Genomic DNA, 9,224 nt, shown 5'->3' on the forward strand with positions numbered 1-9,224 from the left:
CAAATTGGATGGACCGTCCCTATTTCCTTTGAACGGCATATTCCGCTGACCGGGTTTAGAGCCGCTGAATCCGGCGTTTACCGCCGTATCCTCGGTTTCTTCGTTGTTGTTCTGACGCTTATTTTTGCAGCGTCGTGGCCTTCCATTTCCATCCCTTGCCTCAGAGGTGTCGGGGTTGCTGGTACTGTTGCTTCTACGAGCCAACCAGCTATCTTCGCCTGCCCAGAAGCAGGTCATAAGTGCAGTAGGAGCTGCCACAGTCTTCGGCTTTTCCTGACCGAGGTGTCGGGCGAGCCATTCTTCACGGATGCTGTGCTTGAATGCCGCTAAGGCTTCGGCGTCCGGACAGTCGACGATTTGGTTCTTTATAATTAAGAACCAAGTCTAAAGATTGTGGGCTGACTCTCCGGGTTGCTGGACTATGTGACTTAGGTCATCAGCGTCCAATGGCTGGACAAAAGTGCCTTGAAAGTTGTCGCGAAAAGCGTCCTCTAAGTCCTCCCAGCTGCCAATGGAGTTCTCTGGGAGGCTATTCAACCAGTGCCGTGCTGGTCCTTTTAACTTTAGAGGAAGGTATTTAATGGCGTAGAGATCATCTCCACGAGCCATGTGAATGTGGAGAAGGAAATCTTCAATCCATATAGTGGGATCTGTCATTCCATCATATGGCTCGATGTTCACGGGTTTAAACCCTTCCGGAAACTGGTACTACATTACCTCATCGGTGAAGCACATTGGGTGCGCGGCACCTCTATACCCGGTCACATCGCGATGGAGTTCGGATGACATCCGAGTTCGGGGCTGACCCCGGACTACGTTATGTTTGTCGTGCTAGGCCTGATGGCCATCATCTTGTGCTGGAGCACATCCTCTTGATCTGTAGATTGATCGGGTCTGATCAGCCCTATTGGTCAGGTCCTGACATAGGTCGTATGTGTAGCCCAGGGCTGCTGCCTCCTTGCCTCTACGGCGAGGGGCGCGGGCTGGTATTCGGCGTATTGGCCGTTTTGTCCCGCCCACGTGGTGGTCGGTCTGGTTGATCGGCATGACTGTATTTTCATGGTATGGGCTCATAAGCCTCCTCGTCGAATTATGGCAGTAGCCTGCGTTTGGGATAGCTCTTTGTTTGGCGCTCAAAGCCATATCCTTCTTCGGCGACCAGGACCTTAGTCTATTTGCCGTTGAGCGTGTCATGTTCGGCTTGAATCTACTTTTGTTTCCTTTTAGGCTCCGTGACGTGGCAATTAGTTGTCGCTTGAAGCATTCTTGTTCGAGGGGTTCCTCTGGCATGATGAAATCTTCATTACCGATGCTAACGTCCTCTTCAGAGGCTGGTAAATAGTTACTATCTTCCGAATCCTCGTGATCGGCAAGTTCGTCGGGGTTGACTTGTCCCTCCTCCCACTCATCCTGCTCGAGCACAGGCTCAACGGGGTGGTCGGAGTCTTCGGTGTTGTCCGGAGTGTCATTATCTCTGGTGCCGGTATTGCTCTCCTTCGCCTGATGCAGTCGTGAGCAGCGCCGCTGACGTCGGCATTTTGGTGGTTCATCGGCGGGCTTATCCTCATTTGGGTATTGAGTGCCATCGTCGTCCTTCTTCTCAGGCGTGTCCACCATGTATACATTGTAAGTAGAATTGGCCATCCAACGCCTAGTGATAGGCGGGTTTTGACCTGGTTCGGCTCCGGCATCGTCGTCCATGCCATTGATGTCTTCGGAGGCGTAGTCTAGCATGTAGGTTAGGTCCTCGACAGTGGCTATTAAGTGGGTGGTGGGTGGGACATAAAATTCCCTGCTCTCAGCCCCCAGTTCAGGCTGGGCATAGTTCGGAGGTGATACTTCCGTGATGGCGAGAGATTGCATTAGGTCCAGTGTCTCATTTAAGAGCCAAAGCTGGATAGGCGTCTGAGGGTCTATGGGTCTAGGTTTGGTAATAACCACTTGACCGAGCCCGATGGACGTAGACCACGAGAGTTCGGAGTTGACGTCCAGAGGCGAATCCGGCTTCCCGATGACCGGGAGGGCCCCGTTTGAGTCTGGGTCCACCGATGGCGTGGTCGCATCTGGGTCTCCGGCTATTAGCTCCCTGATGGGAGAGAGTCCGGTGGGGTTCACCCTTCCGTCTTCGGACGAAGTGACCTGCCCCGGCTCTAAGGTCGAAGCGGGCATGAGCATCGACCCCTGGATGGAATATGATGGAGGATCCAAAGGGCCTTCTCTGTATGGGGGGAGAGCGGCGGGTGAGGCCGTGAATCCCTCGAAGATCAGGTCTCCTCGGATGTCAGTTGTCTAATTCAAACTTCCAAACCTGATCTGATGACCAGGAGCGTAGCTGTTTACCTGCTCGAGATGATCGGTCGAGTTGGCACGCAGCACGAAGCCGCCAAACACAAAGAGTTGGCCAGGGAGAAAGGTCTCTTGGGAAACAGTGTCACTGTCGATAACAAGGCCAGCCATCGATCTTTCTGTAGACAACATAACGGAACTCTCAATGAAAGCACCAATGTCGGTGTCAAAACTGGCAGATCTTGGGTAGGGGGTCCCAAGGTGTGTGTCTGAGGATCAATGGTAACAAGGGACAATAGGGACACAGTGTTTACCCAGGTTCAGGCCCTCTTAAAGGAGGTAAAACCCTACATCCTGCTTGATTGTATTCGAATTATATAGGGGTTACAAGAGTTGATCTACCTCGAGATCGTAATGGCTAAACCCTAGCTGTCTAGCCTATGAATAATCTCATAGCCTCTACCGACTAACCCCTCCGGTTTATATACACACCGGAGGGGCCTAGGGTTGTACAGAGTCAGTTTGTAGGGGAAGGAAATAACATATACGGACATCAGACTTGCCATCCACGCATATAGGAGTCCTACCCGGATACGGGGGGGAAGCCTTCTGCTTTTATATTCATGGCCCATCATTTCGGCCCATATCAAATAGTCCAGACACCCGAGGACCCCCTAATCCAGGACTCCCTCAGTAGCCACTTTGGTAGCCCCTTGGTATAAAAGGAGGCCCGAGGCGATGCAGGAAGGGGACTTTTAGACTTTCTGGCCCAATCTGCATGCGTAGCAGCTAGCCAGAGCTCGAGAACACTTAATACACCAAAGCAGGACTAGGGTTTTACGCTTCTTAGTGGCCTGAACCTGGGTAAACATCCCTCGTGTTGATCGTTGGATCTGCTCTTTGCACACACTTCTTTCCATGCCAAACCGTAGAAGGGATCCACGGGATCCCATAGGTGTCGTTTCCCTGACATTTTTGGCGAGTGGCGAGGCAGGTGGTGCTAGATTACGGAGGAAGATCCGCAGCCGTTCTATATGCCCTGGCAAACAAGGTTGACCCGCGGCAACGGTTGGAGCACCCTCGACCCTCGAGACGGGGGGCTCACAATCGCAATCGACAGGATCAAGCGCCTCAGAGCTTCCGGACTCACAATCGAGATGATTGGCACTGACTTCCTCTGCCGCGGCATCGCCCCTCTGCAGAACAAAGGGAGACCAGCCTGGGAGTACCGGAACGCAGCAGCGGTCGGGTGTTTGCCATTGTTGGTTTCGCCAACAATTCGCAACCTCAAGGTGACAAAAATGTTAGTTGACGGTGGGGCCTGTCTAAACTTGATCTCCCCAATGTGATCAAGAGGTTGCAAATTCCTGATGGAGATCTCGAAGAGACGGGCACATTTCAAGGGATCAATCCGGGAAGAAACCAGCCGAAGGGTAAGATCACGCTACCAGTTACATTTGGTGGAGGGCTGAACTATAGGATGGAGAAGATCGTTTTTGATGTTGCCAAGATCCCGTTGTCGTATAACGAGATCCTTGGCCGTCCAGTGCTGGCCAAGTTTATGGTGGCATCACATTACACTTACAATATGTTCAAGATGCCCGGCCCAATGAGCATCATCACTGTCAACTCCGACAAGAAGGACGCGCTTATCTGTGTCGACCAACTCTACCGGGAAGCAGTTGTAGTGCCTGCCGACAAGGCACTTGATGCTGCCACTGGAGCTCCCAGGGGGAAGAAGACCGGCAAGACCTCTAGCACCGACTCCAGCAGGTGCGCCTCCTCGGAGTGATGCGTTCCCGTCGAGGAAGTGCTAGAGAGCTCCACCGGCAAGAGCAAGAAATCCAAGGCAGCTCCACCAGAAACTAAAAAGGTGCCCGTCAAGGAGGATGGTACTGGCGGAACTTTCACTGTAAGTTCCGCCCTCAGCGACAAATAGGAAAGCGCACTCATTGCCTTCCTGCGGGAGAATGTCGATGTGTTTGCATGGCAAGCATCTGACATCCCCGGCGTTCCTAGGGAGGTGATTGAGCACCATCTTGATGTATGTCCTCGTGCGCGTCCCGTCAAGCAGAAGGCCAGGAAGAAAGCTTTGGCACGGCAAGAGTTCATCACTGAAGAAATCAGGAAGTTGGAAGTGGCAGGTTTGGTCAGGAGAGTGCTCCATCCAACATGGTTGGCCAATCCGGTTGTAGTGTGCAAGGCGAATGGAAAATGGAGGCTGTGTATTGATTATACAAATATCAATAAAACCTGCCCAAAGGATCATTTCCCCTTGCCGCGCATCGACCAGATTGTGTACTCCACTGCTGGATGCGACTTGCTGTCGTTTCTTAACGCTTATTCAAGGTACCATCAGATCTTCATGATGAAAGAGGATGAAGAGAAGACCGCATTTATCACCCCATGTGGTACGTATTGTTTTATATGAATGCCTTTCGGGTTGAAAAGCATTGGTTCAATGTTTGCAAGAGCGGTCCAGATCGGTTTTCAGCCCCAGCTACACAGAAATATGGAAGCTTATATGGATGACATAGTGGTCAAAACCAGGGACAAAGCAACGCTCATACAAGATTTAGAAGAAAAATTTGCAAATTTGCGCAAGATCAATCTCAACCTCAATCCTGAGAAGTGTGTGTTTGGCGTCCCATCCGGCTAGCTTCTTGGGTTCTTTGTGTCTCAGCATGGGATCGAGACGAACCCCGACAAGATCAAGGAGATTGAGCAGATTGAAGCACCAAGACGAGTCAAAGATATGCGTCGACTTGCTGGCTGTGTTGCTACTTTAAGCAGGTTCATCTCCAAATCTGTTGAGCATGCCCTGCCCTTTTTTAAGATCTTGAAAAAAGCAGGTCCAATGAAATGGACTCTGGGAGCGGAGGCAGCACTGCAAGATTTTAAGAGGTGCCTCTCCTCTACGCCAACACTAGTCGCGCCTAAGCCACAAGAGTCGTTGCTGCAATATCTAGTGGCAACGAATCAAGTGATTAGTGCTGCGGTGGTGGCGCAGAGAGAAGTTGATGAAGAAGAAGCGGCAGTAGTGAGGCCATGAAATTACAAGGCGGGACCCTCCCCAGCAAAGCCTAGTGTCAGCAAGGCGGGACCCTCCCCGACAGAGTCTGGTGCCGGCAAGGCAATATCTGCGCAAGCAAATGAAGCGGCACAGAAGAAGAAGATGGTGCAGCACCCAATTTATTTTGTCAGCTCCCTCTTGCAGGGGGCTAGGTCAAGGTACTCTGGTGTGCAGAAGTTGCTCTTCGGCCTCCTTATGGTCTCGAGGAAGCTGCGCCACTATTTCCAAGCACATGAGATCACCGTCGTCACTCGCTTCCCGTTGCAACGAATCTTACACAACCTAGATGCGACTGGAAGAATTGTGGAGTGGGCGTTGGAACTGTCAAGCTTTGGTCTCAAGTTTGAAAGCACTTCAAAAATCCAGAGCAGAGCCTTGGCGGAGTTCATTGCAGAATGGACCTCAACGCCTGACGAGGAGATTCAAGAGACCACTCTCCCCGGAAAGGAAACGAGCCGAGAGTGGGTTATGTATTTTGATGGGGCTTTCTCGCTGCAAGGCTCCGGTGCTGGCGTGCTACTTGTCGCGCCCACCGGAGAGCACCTCAAATACGTAGTCCAGATGCACTTTCCCTGGGATAGGTCAACAAACAACACTGCGGAATATGAGGGACTGCTTGCCGGTCTCAGGATCGTAGCAGACCTTGGAATCAAGAAGCTCATCGTCAGAGGTGATTCATAGCTTGTCGTCAAGCAAGTTAATAAAGATTATCACAGCCAATTGATGGAGGCTTACGTAGATGAAGTGAGAAAATTGGAGGAGCGTTTTGACGGCCTGCAAGCAGAGCATGTTCCTCGTGCAGAGAACAACATTGCTGACAACCTGTCAAGACGTGCTGCCCTCAAGTTACTTGTGGAACCAGGGACTTTTGTGCTCCAACTGACTCAGCCATCCATTGAACAATCAGTGAGGCAAGATAAGCGAAGGAAGTTGAGCTCCGGCAAGTACTTTCCCACTGAGCTCTCAGGAGCCGCCGGCAAGGAAGTTGCCGGGGACGACGCCAAGCTTGCCGGGGGCGACAGGCTCCGGCAGGGCCTCGAGCCCTTGCTATAGAGACAACTATTCCCACAGCCGAAGACATGCCTTTAGTCCTTGATGTCGAGCCTCAGGCTCCAGGATGGGCACAACACATCGTCCAGTTCCTCCAAACAGGGGAACTCCCTGAGGAACAGGAAGACGCGGAGAAAATAGCCCGTCGGTCTAATATGTACCAGTTTTTGGACGACGTCCTGTACAGAAAAAGAACGAACAATGTGAAATTGAAGTGCATTCCTCGGGAGGACAGACTGGGGCTGTTGGCAGAGATACATGGAGGCATATGTGGGTCTCACATAGGATCAAGGGCTCTTGCCGGTAAGTCATTCCAGCAAGGTTTCTTTTGTCCCACCGCCCTCCAGGATGCAACTGCACTAGTAACCAAGTGTGAAGCGTGTCATTTCCATTCAAAGAAATTGCATCAGCCAGCTCAAGCTCTTCAGACAATCCCTCTTTCTAGGCCATTTTCGGTCTAGGGGATCGACATTTGGGCCCTTTTCCCTGTGTTGTCGGGGGCTTTGAGTACTTGTACGTCACAATTGACAAGTTCCCAAAGTGGCCGGAAGTGGAAGCAGTGAGAAAGGTGACAGCACAGTCAGCCATCAAGTTCTTCAAAGGACTAGTTTGCCGTTTGGGTGTGCCAAACAGAGTCATCATCAACAACGACACATAGTTCACGGGCCGCACCTTTTTGCAATATATCCAAGATCTTGGCAGCAAGATCTGTTTTGCTTCTGTTGCTCATCTGAGACGCAACGGCCAGGTGGAAAGGGCAAATGCTGAAGTGTTGTGAGGCCTCTGGATGAGGACCTTCGACAGGCTGCACAAGTGCGGAAGACACTGGATTGATGAGTTGCCGGCAGTTCTTTGGTCAATCAGGACGACACCAAATCGAGCTACTGGCCAGACGCCTTTCTCCCTGGTGTACGGGGTGGAAGCAGTTCTCCCCACATAACTCATACACGGGTCGCCTCAAGTGCTCGCTTATGATGAGCTTGAGCAAGAGCAGTTGTAGCACGATGATGCCACGCTCCTTAAGGAAGATCGTCTTCAGGCTGCTGTGCGAGCTGCACGCTACCAGCAAGCCTTGCGCTGCTACCATAGCCGCAAGGTTCTTGCCCAAAACCTTGAGGAAGGCGAACTTGTTCTTCGGCGCGTTCAGTCGGCCAAGAATTCTAACAAGTTGACGCCAAAGTGGGAAGTCCCTTATCAGGTAACACGAGTCACCAGGCCTGGCGCAGTCCGCCTGGAGACCGAAGATGGCATTCCAGTGAGCAACTCCTGGAATATCGAACATCTTCGCAAGTTTTACCCATAAGGCACGGTTGCCGGGTCTCCCGGCAACCCCCTTTTGTACCAGCCTTGCCGGCAAGGCATATAACCCGATGTACAAAGCCAGGCACAGACCCTATGCGCAGTTGAGTAAGTTTAAGTATTGTACAGTTCTTGGCGATTTCCATGTTTATCTATATGCATGCCTGTCCAAGATATTGTACTACGCTTGTTTCCGGCAAGTACTAATGAACCGCCATGGTTCCATGTTCCTATTTTCTCTTCTTTCTTTTTCTCAAAGGATAGAAGGTTCCCTCGCGTACAAGTTTGCCGGGATGATGGTGTGGAGCATGGACACCAACAGGCGATGTTCGAAGTGGCATCCTGCGGGAAAGAGTGCAGCAACGAATGAAAAGCTAAGTTGTGAAACCTTGAGTAAATTTCTTTTAAATGTAAGGTTATTTTCCTTCGACGGTTTCGGTTCTTGTATGGAAAACCTGCACGCGAAGGAACCTTGTCATGACCGGTTGCGCCCTTGCTCTGTTTCGTGTCCGCTCAACAGTTTGAGTGGCCGCACTGGGAACGACAAGGTATCTTGCCGGCAGCGACACTCCTAGCAGGCTGCAAAGGATCCGTTCCTCAAAGCGCTCATGGCAAGGGTGCGCACACCGGCAAGTTTTCCCAATAAAGTGTAGGGTGTGCGCCATACAGAGAGAAATCAAACAAGAAAGATAGCGTGCATTCAACAAAACACAGCAAGTTATATTACATCAATAGTCGCCGTGATTCTAACTTAAGATAAATTGTCTTTGGCATGAATTGGTGGCGGCAAGAAGAAGTGAAGCGGCTAGTCCCTGCGCTGGCCTTCGACCCTCTTGACTTGGCCAACCTTGTCGACAATGGGCGCGACAAGCTCTTCCAGTGCCTTGCGATCTGCGTCCCCTGGCAAGTGATCGAGCACATTGGTGAGGTTGATGTCAGGGTTCCTGTACGCCACTTTGATGAGAACCTGGAGAAGGACGGCCCGGCAAAGTTTGTGGGATTCTCTGCCAGTTGGGTTGCTCGGCTGGAGTGGGGCAGCTTCAGGGCGTCGAGGAGGCCCTCGAAGAACATTGTCAGCCTGGCGCTCGGAGACACCCTCTCCTCGGAAGAATACCTGAAATTCGATAGGCCCATGGTGGACAGTTGTGTTGTGAGCCTCTCCGCAACGTCGATGAGGCGCTCAGTCAAGAGTTTCACGCCCTTCTCATAGTCATTGTAGGTGGCGGCGGCGCTCTCAAGCAGCTCCTTCTCGTCCTGGAGGGCTTTGGTTAGAGTTTTCTCGTGAACCCTGCCGCTCTGAAGGGTCTCCTTCAGTATGATCAGCTTCAACTCTAGGTCGGTGATGGATTCAGTGGCAGAGAGTTCCTGGGTCTTTTTGGATATGGAAGTTTGCAGCTCCACCAAGTCATAGAGTTTTCTCTCTGTCGCTTTTGAGCGTCGAGATCTCCTTGTCGTGCTCCTCCAGATCCGCCTCTAGTTTCTCCTCCTTCCCGGCTAGCTCGTTCTTGGCGGCCTC

The sequence above is a fragment of the Aegilops tauschii genome, chromosome 7 (genome assembly GCF_002575655.3).
Source record: "Aegilops tauschii subsp. strangulata cultivar AL8/78 chromosome 7, Aet v6.0, whole genome shotgun sequence".
NCBI lineage: Eukaryota > Viridiplantae > Streptophyta > Magnoliopsida > Poales > Poaceae > Aegilops > Aegilops tauschii.